Below are 13,566 nucleotides of genomic sequence, written 5' to 3'. Positions count from 1 at the left end.
GAACTTAACAAATAGAATAAATAGCTATGTATTACACATTGCCATATAAATGCATACATCCATGCACACACACAAAGACACATAAATACATATATACACAGAGATATAGGGATAGAGATATACAGATGGAGAGATGCATATATATAGAAAGGTAAGAGACAGAGACCCAGAGATAGACATATATGGGCATATAAAATACAGTATATTTTATATATATATAAAACTACATGCACATTTATTTATATACACAAACACCCACATAGAGAGCGAGTCAAGGACACAAGTGACCAAGATATTAATTAAGTGCCTGCTACATGCCAGCTATTTTTTTATGTTTGATCATTTAATTTTATATAAGATACAAGAAAAAAAAGTGGTTTCTGAACATGCAAAACTTATCCAAGATCAATTTTTAAAAAATATGTGGCAGAGTGAAAATTCAACCCACTTTATGCTTTTACAAAAAAATATAAAATAAAAAGACTCTCCTCCATGGATTGCTTGGTGTCTCTTCAATTTAGGGGGGAAAATCATTTGACACTATAAAGAAACATAGCTTGTTTAAACCAAAATCTGATTTTATTCCCAAATTTCAATATGGCAAAGTAAAAGATAATTCTTAGTTGAATATGTTCAAAATGTAACTCCTTGATAATATGGATTTTATCCAAGACAAATCAAAATCACAGATATCTTACAAAAACCAAGTTTTCAGTGAGTCAATAAAAAATAAATGCAAGAGCAACAGATGCATTCTCCCTAAGACATCTGAGACTAAAAGAAAGGGCAATAGTTTTATATTTTTTTCTTAGGAGTAATAAATTCCAGTGTTCTATTAATGTCAATCAGTTAAATATGATTATATTCACTCCTTGGAAAATTAAAAATAGAATATGCTAAGAAAAAAAAGAAAGTAAGGAAGAAAAAGAAGAGAGAGAAATAAAAAACATATTAGAAGATGTGATATATATATATATATACACACACACACACACACAATGGAATACTACTCAGCCATAAGAAATGATGACATATTGTCATTTACAAAATAGACGGACTTTAAGAACATTATACTGAGTGAAATAAGTAAATTAGAAAAAGCTAAGAACTGTACGATTTCATAAATTGGTGGGACATAAAACTGAGACTCATGGACATAGATAAAAGTGAAGTGGTTACCAGGGGGAAGGATTTATGTGGGTGGGGGGGTGGAGGAAAGGGTGTAAAGAGGAACAAATATATGGTGACAGAAAACGATTTGACTTTGGGTGATGGGTACACAACATAATCAACAGTTAAAATGTGCTATAGAAACATTTACCTAACACCTATGTACTCTTATTGATCAATTTCACTGCATTAAATGTAATTTTTTCAATATAAGAAACATACTAATGTTAAAATTAACAGATTAAAGTGCCACTTCAGTAGAAAAGTGTTTGTAGAGATGATAGACAACTACATAAAATGTATTAAAATTTAAGGAAAGAAGCCACCAACAACTCAATAAAGATAAACAGTTCATTACTATAGAATGGGTTTTGGTTATATTATAAAAATACCTATTTTTTAAAGTCAAACCTGAAATATCTATATTAAAGATGGATTTATGCTAAGTCAATAATTACATGATATTTTCACTGCCCTAAAAATCCCGTGTTCCATCCTTTCTTTCCTCCCTCCCCGCACCCGCACCTCTGGCGACCACTGATCTTTTTACCATCTCTATAGTTTTGCCTTTTCCAGAACGTCATCGAGTCGGAATTATACGGTATGTAGTGTTGTCAGATGGCTTCATTTACAAAGTAATATTCATTTAGGGTTCTTCTATTCCTTTTTGTGCCCTGATAGGTCATTTCTTTTTATCACAATAAGTCCTTTGTATGAATGTATCACAGTTTATTTGATCTACTTATCTACTGAAGGACACCTGGTTGCTTCCAAAGTTTAGCAGTTATGAATAAAGCTTCCAAAAACATTCTTGCACAAGTTTCTTCAAGGACAAAAGTTTTCACTCATCTGAGTAACTAACTACCCAAAGGTGCAATTACTGGATTTTATGGTAAGTATTTCACTGTATGTATGTTTAACTTTTGTCAAATTGTTTTCCAAAGTGGCTGTATTGCTTTGCACTCCCAGCAACCATAAATCGGAGTACTTCTTGCTCCACATTCTTGGCAGCATTTGGTTTTGTCGGTGTTTGGGAATATTTGCTATTCTAACAGCTGTATAGTAGTGAGGCAGGATAAGAAGAAGCTAGGAGAACTCCTTGGCAAGCACAATGGGGAAACTGAGATAGAGAGCTGCACAGGTTGGCCCAGCAATTTACAGCCAGATATTCAAGGTCAGCTCCCTAGAAACAACATCTAAGCCTCACTTGTATTTTAGCTCCAGGCCCAGAAAAGCAGGAAAGCCAGGTGGGTAACCCAGGACCAGCTGCCATGACTAATGCCCCCCTGCCCTGGGGTTGACCAATCAGTAGAGACAACAATCTGGAAAGGGCAGACCTGGAAAAACTGAGGAATATTCTATTGAAATCTCCCCTAAACTCCCAGCCCTTGAAAGCACTCAAAACCAAGGAGCTGGAGCAGAGTGCTCTCCCTCCTGGGAGCACACTGGCACTTTTCCCTCTTCTCTTTTCCTGTTCTGCCCCAACAGCCATATCTCCCTGCAGGCGTCCCCAAACTACAGCCAGCGGGCTGCATGCAGCCCCCTGAGGCCATTTATCCGGCCCCCGCCGCACTTCCGGAAGGGGCACCTCTTTCATTGGTGGTCAGTGAGAGGAGCACTGTATGTAGTGGCCCTCCAATGGTCTGAGGGACACTGAACTGGCCCCCTGTGTAAAAAGTTTGGGGACCCCTGCAAGGGTTCCCACCAGACTTGAAGCAGAGGAGCAGTGGGCAGCAGCAGCTCCTCCCAGATCAACCCCTTTTCTCTGACTTCCCGGTGTAGGTTCATTTCCTTCCCAAAAGGCTTCTAAGAGCCAGAGCATTCTTGCCCAGGCACTCCTGTTGCTTCTTCTATCCTAGGCCCTTCCTTGTTTCACTATTCCCAACTTTAACAAACTTACTTTCAAAATCACCTGGATTCATGTTGTGAATTTTTTTCTGCACAAAGTCAAGAACGCACACCACTACTGGCTATCTCTAGACAGACCCAAAGGACCAGGTCCCAGGTCCTTCTTCCAGTAACAAGAGGAGATTTCCTTGCCTTGTTCCCAATCTTAGCAGAAAAGCATCTAGTTTCTCACCAATGGCTTTTCATAAAGCAAATATCCATGCAGCCACCAGCCCACTGAATACACAAAACTTTGCTGCAACACCAAAAGCTATGGGAACCTGCACTCCAAATTCCATCTCCTACCTACAATTTAACCATTATCTTTACTTTAGTTGTAATCACTTATTGTATCACTAAACAATATAGTCTCATTTTGGAACTATATTAAAAGAAATACAGTATTGTTCTTTTGTGCCAAAGTGCTTTACTCTATAATATGTTTATGAGAGTTGGCCATTATTGTTGATATATGATACTTTACCCATTATCAATATTTTAGAGCAGAGAAACAGCAAAATTTTCTTGTGAATAATAATATTTTCCCAAGTTCTTCAGCCTCCAACCAATAAATGAAAGTTTTCTACAGACCTAACAAACTTAAATAACATTTTCAAGTTTATCACACTTTTAAATGATAAAAATGAAAGTTTTAAGTGAAGAATAATTTTTTCATGTCAGTGAAATGAGTAGTAATTTTTTTTTTCCTGAAGTTGGAAACGGGGAGGCAGTCAGACAGACTCCCGCATGCGCCCAACTGGGATCCACCCGGCACACCCATCAGTGGGCGATGCTCTGCCCATCTGGGCCGTTGCTTTGTTGCAACCAGAGCCATTCTAGCACCTGAGGCAGAGGCCATAGAGCCATCCCCAGCGCCCGGGCCAACTTTGCTCCAATGGAGCCCTGGTGCGGTAGGGGAAGAGAGAGGCAGAGAGGAAGGAGAGGGGGAGGGGTGGAGAAGCAGACGGACACCTCTCCTGTGTGCCCTGGCCGGGAATCGAACCTGGGACTCCTGCACGCCAGGCTGACGCTCTACCACTGAGCCAACCAGCCAGGGCCATGAGTGGTAATTTTTGTGGTCTTTCTTCAAGGTGTTTCTATCTAGTTCAATGATATCTAAATTTTGAACTGAACATCTAAAATTGAATCCAACAAAATTTATTTTTATGCACAGTTGTTAAATTCATGAATCCTAAGGCACAAATATAGATTGTCAAGAATGGTCACAGAGTTGTGTAACTCTGTCAGAAAGTTCCAAACAATGATATTAAATATAAACCTTGAAATTCTAGAGGTTTCTCGCTGCAGACTACTATGTTACTGCAGATGCTGTGTCAATAAGAATATCACATTCAAAACCTGTAAAGATTCATGTTTCAATTTTGGAGATAAGTGGAAGAATACATGATTTAAATGTATTAAACTCCAATAAGTATTCATTTTCTACTGTGTAATTTGGACTTTTTAAAAACAAAACAACATTCTATCTGTGAGAAATAAAAAAAAGGATATCAATTGTTAAGCAAAAGTCAAATGTCTGGCAGATAGACTTTACATCAAATATCAAGCGCCTTATCACAAGGATAATATACTAGGTAACTTCCAGATAAAAGTGATGATGACAGAAGTTTCTTTCCAAATATTATTCCTGAAAAAGTATTGCCTTTGATTATCATTCTCTCTTCCAATTTCTAAACAGCAACTAAATTGTGTGTGTCTATGTAATAATTAACACAAATCTTTTTTTTTCCTGACAAGACAGGAAATCACTCTTCCTAGTACACTGAGCTGACAAAATGTATAACTTTTTATAGTAGACAATGAATACAAATTAAGTCCAATTCAGTTTTAACATGCAAAGTGAAGAAAGGACTGAATGTCTCTCTTACTGAAAGGTAGATTTAAATAGATCTATTAGGATAGTCTTATTTTCAGATATGAAGAAATATAAAAGAAAAATAGAACCAAAGTTTAGAGCAAAAAGGGATCATGATGGCAGAACTGCAGATATTACATCAAAGGAAGCCATTTTCTTTTCATCAGAATAATATCAACATTCTTAACATTTCTCCATCAGAAGGTAAAATTAAAATTAATCCATTTTGCATTAAATATTATTATTGTAAAGCATCACTGTATGTTATGAGTTAGACAATATTAACACAAATAGTAATATAAAATTTACCAACCAAAGCACCGTATATTTTGTAGTGAAGATAAAAATCCAAATAATATTGTCATCATATATATTTCTACTAATACCTGAATAGCCGCAAAAACTGAGGAATGAAAAATATTGAGTACAGATGACTTACATTTCGAGGGTTAGCCTTTAATTCTCTCTTCCAGGATTGAGGAGTCTTATTCTTTCTGCTTACAATACTCCTTTCTCCAGGGTATTCTTTTACTTCCAGAATAGGTCAGGACAAAGCTTGAACAGACTTCTATTATTTGTTTGATCTAGAGGGAAATTATACTTTTAATCAATTATTATAAAATGCATCAAACTTTTTCTTACTGTGCTGGGGAGTGGGGGTTTCTCATTATTTTCTGTTGAATTCGAGGTGAACAGAAAAAATAGGAATTGCCATTGTTGAATATTATAATAAATAAATCAAGTATTTTAAATTAACAACACTAAAAGAAACCCACATCTATCTTCTTTTTTCATTTTTATGGCTAAGCGGCATAGCAAGAGAAAATTAATTATCAAAATCCAAATGACTACAAAAGCCTACTCAAATGTATTTTTAAAAGACTTTACCATAATTTTGCAAATCCATGAGTTTGAATGAACTGGTGAGATGATTAGATATCAAATATTTTTAGTCATTCATTTTAATGTCTTAGGGCTAAAGAATTATGGGATGATTAGAAAAGTATGAAGAAAAGTCCATTTTTTAAAATTGTTAATGGAATAATATAAAAAGATGATTTCAAAAGCATGAGACAGACCAGAAAGAGATGACAGAGGGTCTACAGGGCAGAGCAAGAGCTCTGGAGTAAGAATTTCAAAGAGGGCACAAAAGCTGGGATAATGATTCAAACAAGACATTCTGGTAAAATGAGAGTATACAACATTAGTACATTCTAATTCTGGTTTTGCGTTAATTCTCTAACATTGAGATACAAAAATGCCACATATCCTACCCTTACAAGATTTATGATTATCTGACCTCTTGTGACAAATACATTCACAATTTTAAGAGAATTAATTATATATGACAAATTTGATCAAATGTAGGATTCTAATAATGAATAATTTCTGTCTCATTACAATGAAATATTAATAATCAAGGTAAATATCTCCAACTTGTGCCATGCCCTGGATATACCATCTTGCTTTACCTTAAAGTTATTCATATTGTTTCTTTTCCATTAAATAATAAATCAGAATGTAGGGCAAAATTTCGAGAAAAACTGGAAATATAGATGTTTTGTGGAAATGTATGTGCTAGCACTTTAAAGCCTGTTTTTGCTCAAAACTTAAAACTATTACACTGGTGATTATTAATATTTATTTAAAGTATAGTGGAAAAATAGTAAATGAAGCCAATCAATATCTGTATCAGGATAGCTAAATACAAATCTATCTATCTATATATATGGAGAGATATTTATGCAGAAGTATACCTCTTTAAGTCATCAGTTTGATCACAAATTGACACTTATGTGATCCCCTTCAGTTTTTAACTATTGTAACTGAAACTTGCAATCATTTACCTGGCATACATCAAAATTATTGCAAGATAAAACAAAAACACAAATTTGACTACCAAAACTAAAACTATTGGGAGGGAAAACTCATTCAAGATGAGATTTTTGTGATTACATAAAACTGTTATGATTTCTTTTTGAAAGATTAAACTAATATTGGCTTAATTTAATAACCTTAACATTAAAACTTATCAACATGTACTTTCTCTATGAATATTTCTATATGGCTTTTCACACATAGGTACTTCATCCTTTGTTTGTGGACACAGAAATGCTTTTGCTGTATTTTGGGTCAGTGAAGATCAATGCACATTCCTTTAGGGAAGCCTTTGAACTGACAAAGGATGAATGATTGACATCAGTAACAAATACTTTTTTATTGTCCTGGACTGACATGTCATTTAAAGCAATACCTATGCTAATTAATGCCATACATACCTACCAGATGTGTCAGAGAATCATGCTAAACTCTTCACAGAATATAGCTTAAATGTAGCAAAAATTACGTTATAGATATGGAAATACATTCTTTGTGATAAAGAACTGACCTCTTTCTCTCTCCACTTTTATCTACACGGATGCATGCACATATATAAACACACATCATGTTGACTACACTTTTCATGATACAGAAAATGCCACTTATACACACAATTAGCTATACATTATCTTTTCCATCAATAAACCTTTTTTTAAAAAAAAAAAAAAGCAAACTCTACCTTACAAAGTCCAAATACACTATAATCCTAACCCTGCAAAATACAGTACATAATGTACTGAAATACTAGCTGGAGTCTTCAGAAACTACACTATCATCATGATACTTGACCAAATTACAGGGAAATTTCCTTCCCAGATTATCAACTAAACTGGTAGATCATTAACAATTAAAACTATGTATTAATCATCTTAATTTCTCAGTTCCTTTAGATAGAAATTGGTATGTAGCGGGTACTAGTTTTGTAATAAACAGTTACATTCAGCAAAGTCATTAAAAATCACATTTTTGTTGGTGAATTCAATATATACAAAGAAAGAATTATTAACTTTGGCAACCAAAACTCTTTAGTCATTAAATCAGATAAACTGGTAAAAAAAATAAATTAAAAAAAAAACAAAACCCTCATTTTACTGTCTGTCACGGGGTCTCTAAACTTTTTACACAGGGGGCCAGTTCACTGTCCCTCAGACCATTGGAGGGCCGGACTATAAAAAAAAACTATGAACAAATCCCTATCACACTGCACATATCTTATTTTAAAGTAGAAAAACAAAACGGGAACAAATACAATATTTAAAATAAAGAACAAGTAAATTTAAACCAACAAACTGACCAGTATTTCAATGGGAACTATGCTCCTCTCATTGACCACCAATGAAAGAGGTGCCCCTTCCGGAAGTGCGCCAGGGGGCCAGATAAACGGCCTCAGGGGTCCGCATGCGGCCCATAGGCCATAGTTTGGGGACCCCTGGTCTGACAGATAGATAGCTTCAATAAATGTGAACCACAATCAGGTTGAGCATGCATCTTGGATTGCTTGGGATAGATATGATTCATACTTACTGAAGTTTTTTTTAAGTGAGAGGAGGAGAGACATTGAGACTGGCTCTCAGATGCACCCTGACCAGGATGCTCCTGCCCCAGCAACTCCTATCTAAGGCCGATGCTTGAATAAACTGAACTATCCTCAGTGCCTGAGGCCAACACTCAGACCAATCAGGCTATCCTTAGCACCATTTGAGCCACTGGCTACAAGAAGGGAAGAGAGAGAGAAAGAGAGAGAGAGAGAGAGAGAGAGAGAAGGATGGAGGGAGGGAGGGGGAGGAGAAGAGAAGCAGATAGCAGCTTCTCATATATGCCTGGTCATGTGTGCCTTGACCAGAAATCAAACCCAGAAAGTCCGACACTCTAGCCCAGGGGTCCCCAAACTAAAGCCGGCGGGCCTCATGCGGCCCTCTGAGGCCATTTATCCAGCCCCTGCCACACTTCCGGAAGGGGCACCTCTTTCATTGGTGGTCAGTGAGAGGAGCGCATTGACCATCTCATTAACCAAAAGCAGGCCCATAGTTCCCATTGAAATACTGGTCAGTTTGTTGATTTAAATTTACTTGTTCTTTATTTTAAATATTGTATTTGTTCCTGTTTTGTTTTTCTACTTTAAAATAAGATATGTGCAATGTGCATAGGGATTTGTTCATAGTTTTTTTTTTTTATAGTCCGGCCCTCCAACGGTCTGAGGGACAGTGAACTAGCCCCCTGTGTAAAACGTTTGGGAACCTCTGCTCTAGCCACTGAGCAAACCCAGGCAGGGCCTTACTGAAATTTTAAGAGCTATCCCTTTCTTTCTCCAAAGTGTCCCACTTTGGATACTGTTGGTCAATTAAGTTTGTAAATATGATATATAGGTTTGCTCACTTATAGTTTGCATTGATTGGGGGGACAGGCTGTAAGCAGCCAGGGTCATTATACCCTAAGACTTAGTTTTAAGACTAAGCCTTTCCCACCCTAAGTGACTCTGTATCAGAGACTTCCTTGTTTGTATAATGGATTAAAAGTTTTTATTTCTACACCATAAAATGGGGCAGAATGGCAGCTTGCTCTCTCTCGCTCTCTCTTGGTTCCTGAAATTAGCATTAGAGAGGAGAGCAGAGAAAGGTCACGTGGAGGATAGAAGAAGTAGCCAAGATGGCAGAGTGCTGAAGGAGAAGCCAGTTTGTGCAGAGAGAAGGAGATGGGGAACAGAGGTGAATAAGGCTGGTCAGCTAGAAACCTTTGATTGTAGGAAACTCAGATAAGTCAGTGGCTTTGGGAGCCCTGAATGGAAAGGGAAGTGTTTTCCCACTGTGTGTATTTCTTGCCCGCCAGGTGCAAGCTAGGATTAAAGGTAATGGCCCACCAGTTCTTGGCTCCATTGTTTCATTACCGTCTGTCCGAACCAAATGCCAACCTGCATGGACCAGGCAGCTGTGGTGGTGGCCATGGCTACTGGCCTTACAGATACTAACTTTATACATTCATCTAAAGTATAAATAATTTATTATTGTTTCTTTTTATAAAAAAAAATGTTTTTGGAGAAAGGGGTAGGGAGAAAGGGAGAGAGAAATAATGATTTGTTGTTCCAATTATTTTTTTAATAATTTTTGTTTATTCATTGTTGGTCAAATAAGTTTGTAAATATGATGTATATGTTTGCTTGCTTATAGTTTGCATTGGGGGCTGGGCAACACCAGATATATTGGTCTGTGAGATTGCATGTTGCCTTCCTGATTGGGAGGGGCCATTGTCTTGCTAAATGTTTACTGGAAGGGAGTTTCTGCTCCCACCACTGAAAGGTGCTGGAAGATTTCTTTTTCTCTCCTCCCTGATCCCTTGCCCTCTAAAAGCAGAAAACCTGCTTTTCCCTTGGCTTTTTTTGTGCCTTGACTGCCTGGGTGAGACACCAATAAACAGAATGGTCCACCATCCTCCGTCTCCACCATTTCTTTACTGTCTGCCCGAATTCAATGAGAACCTGCATGTGAATGGCCACGATGATGGCCCCTGGCCATACACTCATATTTTTAGAGAGAAGGGGGAGAAAGAGAGAGAGAGAGAGAAAAAGAGAGATAGAAGGGAGAAGGAGCAGGGAGCATCAACTCTCATATGTGTCTTTACCAGGCAAGCCCAGGTTTTTGAAGCAGTGATTTCAGTGTTCCAGGCTGATGCTTTATCCACTGTGCCACCACAGGTCAGACATTGTCCCAATTATTTATATACTAATTGGTTGATTCTTATATGTGCCCTAACTGGGAATCAGACCCGCAACCTTGGCATATCAGGACGAGGGTCTAACCAACTAAGCTACTCAGCCAGGGCCATAAGTTATTTTCTTTTTCTCATTTTCTGTGATGTTGTTGCATGACAAAAGTATTTTGTTGGGATTAGAGTGAACAACATTCTATCTTTTGAACATTAATAAATTCACATACCGTATTTCCCCACGTATAAGACACACATTTTTTTAAAAATTGGGGGTCTAAAAACTAGGTCCTCCTTATACAGTGGTTGTAGATTTTTTTAGTTGCATTTCCTGTTTTGTGCTTGTTTTAGTGCTAATTGCTGAAGACAGTGATTCATCATCAGACACAGATGAGGACAAGCTAATGGATGGGAGTTTTGACAGTGATGACGAGTTGTATGAACTTTATGATGAATAAAACCTGAGTTCAATAACTTTATGCAATATATTTTTTTTAATTTTGGGCCTCCAAATTAAGATGCATCTTATACATGGCAAAAAACAGTAGATGGTCAAAGATTTACTAAATCCACACATCATTGTAGCTAAATATTTTATCTTCAGCATAGAAATTGCCTCATAACAAATCCAAATGTGACTATTTTTTATTAATAGTTTGTTCATTCTTATTGCTGAGTAGTATTTCCTTGCATATCTTGTTTATCCATTAACCTCTTAATATTTGGTTTGTCTTCAGTTTGGGGTATTTTTTAACCTTTGATTTCCTTAACCTCTCTAACTCATTGAATTTTTGTTCACTCTTTAGAACTCTCCGTGTGGCTTCCATGACATCACCTCTTTCTAGATTCCTCATCTACCGCTCAGACCTCCTTGTTTTTTAATTTTTTATTTATTGATTGGTTTTAGAGAGAGAAGAAGGAAGAGAAAGAGGAAGGGAAAGAGAAGAAAGAAAAGAAAGAAGAAAGAAAGAAAGAAAGAAAGAAAGAAAGAAAGAAAGAAAGAAAGAAAGAAAGAAAAAGAAAGAAGGAGAAATGTCGATTTGTTGTTCCACTTATTTATGTATTCATTTGTTGATTCTTGTAGGTGCCCTGACTATGGGAACAAACCCACAACCTTGGCATATTAAGACCATACTCTAACCAAGCTATCCGGCCAAGTCAGACCACCTTCTTAAAGTCTCTGCTAGTTCCTATTTTTATATGTACCTCTTCAATGTCAGTTTACCCAAGACTTCATTCTAGGCCTCTTTTTTTATTCTGTACTCTATTTCTCACATCAATCACCATTTGCTGCAAATGACTCCCAAGTGAATGTATCCAGTCGATCCTTTCTCCTGACCTGCAGATTTCAAGTTCCTATTGAAAATACAATAGTCCTTCAGTCTTAACTTCCTCTAACCCACACTCCACAACACAACCTAAGCATTTTTACTTTTACTTTTTTTTCATTTCTTTGATTTCTGAAAAATGTAAATATGACAGTATTATTCCAAAACCAAGAAAGCAAAGGGACATTTAAGCAGAAAGTGAATTCCTGCAGAGTACTCTAAGGTAACAGAAGACAAGAAGGGATTCCAAACCAACTAGAATAAGCAATCTGTTCATTGTTATCTCCTATAAATCCAAGCATGTTTCACTTATAAAAATTGTTGCAGCGAGTGGTTAAGTTTCAAGGCAAATATTAATAGAAATAATAAACAAATTGATAAAACAAAGTTATAGGGTACTGTGGGAACGTCTAAAGAGGTGGTTTTTAACTCTCATTAGACTGCTGTATTTGCTGTGTAAAAACGCAGGCTTAGTCTTGTCAAATGTGAATCTTCAAGAGAGTCTGGAAAAATTGTTGTGTGTGTGTTTGTGTGTGAAAGAGAGTGAGAGAGAAAGATCCAATTTATTAAATTTAAAAACTAATTTTAAAAATATTTTTAAAATAATAAATATCAACTATAAAGGGCGTCGGCCACCCCTTTTTTACCTCAAGGTTAAATTGATGGGCTAGCTTGTGACCTGAAGCCATGTATTACATCGTTTCTGAAGGAAGTCTGGTCTGATTTCTGGATAACCTATAAAAAATCTTTCAGTATACAATCCGTTTACATGTTGAGAAATGCTTGCTATTTAATTTTATTACTGAAAAAGCATATGGATGCAATTTATTATCCACTCCTTTGCTCAGTTCTTTATCCTCTATTCCCTCTTAAATATCTTTACTTGAATATTCTGGTTCTGACCCTTTTCCACATTAATAATGGCTTATATTGCTTCAGAATTTTATCTCACGCCTTCTCTTCATTCAATAACTTCATGATTTCTTAATACATACCAAAAACTACCAGATGTCTCTAGAAAGCATTTTAACACTACACTCTTGGCTACTTCTACAATGAATCTTTTTCCCAGTCCTCAAATGACAATCTCAAATTCATATCCGTCACATGCACCAAATATCTTAAAACATCTCTCTCTCTCTCTCTCTCTCTCGCTCGCTCTCTCTCTCTCATTAATCTTTGCAGAATATACCAGACCTGGCAAAGATGTCCAAAATTATATTTTTTAAATAATTTATTGGACAGGCATAGGGGGAGGGGTGAAATACATTAATACCTAAATTCAATACATTTTACTTCAAATCATGCAAATATTTCCATGGTGCCTTTTTATGAGCGCATCAATTTGTGTTTGACGGAGGGAGGGTTTCCTCAATATTTACCCAATAAACCAAAACTTATCAAAGCTAAGGCCCTTCATCTCAGTATCAAATCTGTCTCCTCTTTTGTTCTGCTAATCTTTTCTGCACTTTAGAATCAATCTAAACATACCATGTTTCCCTTATCCTCCTTTAAAGTCTGAATTTGCTCCACCTAGAATATCTCCCTCTTTTCAAATTCTATTTGTTTAAATTATACCGTACGTTTCAACCCTTAATTCAATTACCATCACCTCCATGAAGCATTGGCTTATTTTCTCTACCAGAAGTTATCTACTCACATGGCTTTTTTTTTTTATACTCCCAATTGAAAACTGTTCACTTTAATCTACCATATAATACATTT

The 13,566-nt window shown here is 36.4% G+C and overlaps 1 protein-coding gene across 2 annotated transcripts in view; it reads right to left on the bottom strand.

Moving 5' to 3' along the window:
- The window catches only part of FOXP2 (forkhead box P2), a 673,365-nt gene that overhangs the window by 574,616 nt on the left and 85,183 nt on the right, over positions 1 to 13,566 (bottom strand). For both annotated transcript variants that reach the window (XM_066262149.1, XM_066262151.1), the window contains exon 2: positions 5,373 to 5,517. The gene's annotated coding sequence lies outside the window, so the exon portion shown is untranslated. The remainder of the gene's footprint in view (positions 1 to 5,372; positions 5,518 to 13,566) is intronic.

This window comes from Saccopteryx bilineata, chromosome 2 (genome assembly GCF_036850765.1).
Source record: "Saccopteryx bilineata isolate mSacBil1 chromosome 2, mSacBil1_pri_phased_curated, whole genome shotgun sequence".
Lineage (NCBI taxonomy): Eukaryota > Metazoa > Chordata > Mammalia > Chiroptera > Emballonuridae > Saccopteryx > Saccopteryx bilineata.
Note: the sequence above shows the minus strand (reverse complement) of the source record. Positions and strands in the feature narration are given on the sequence as shown.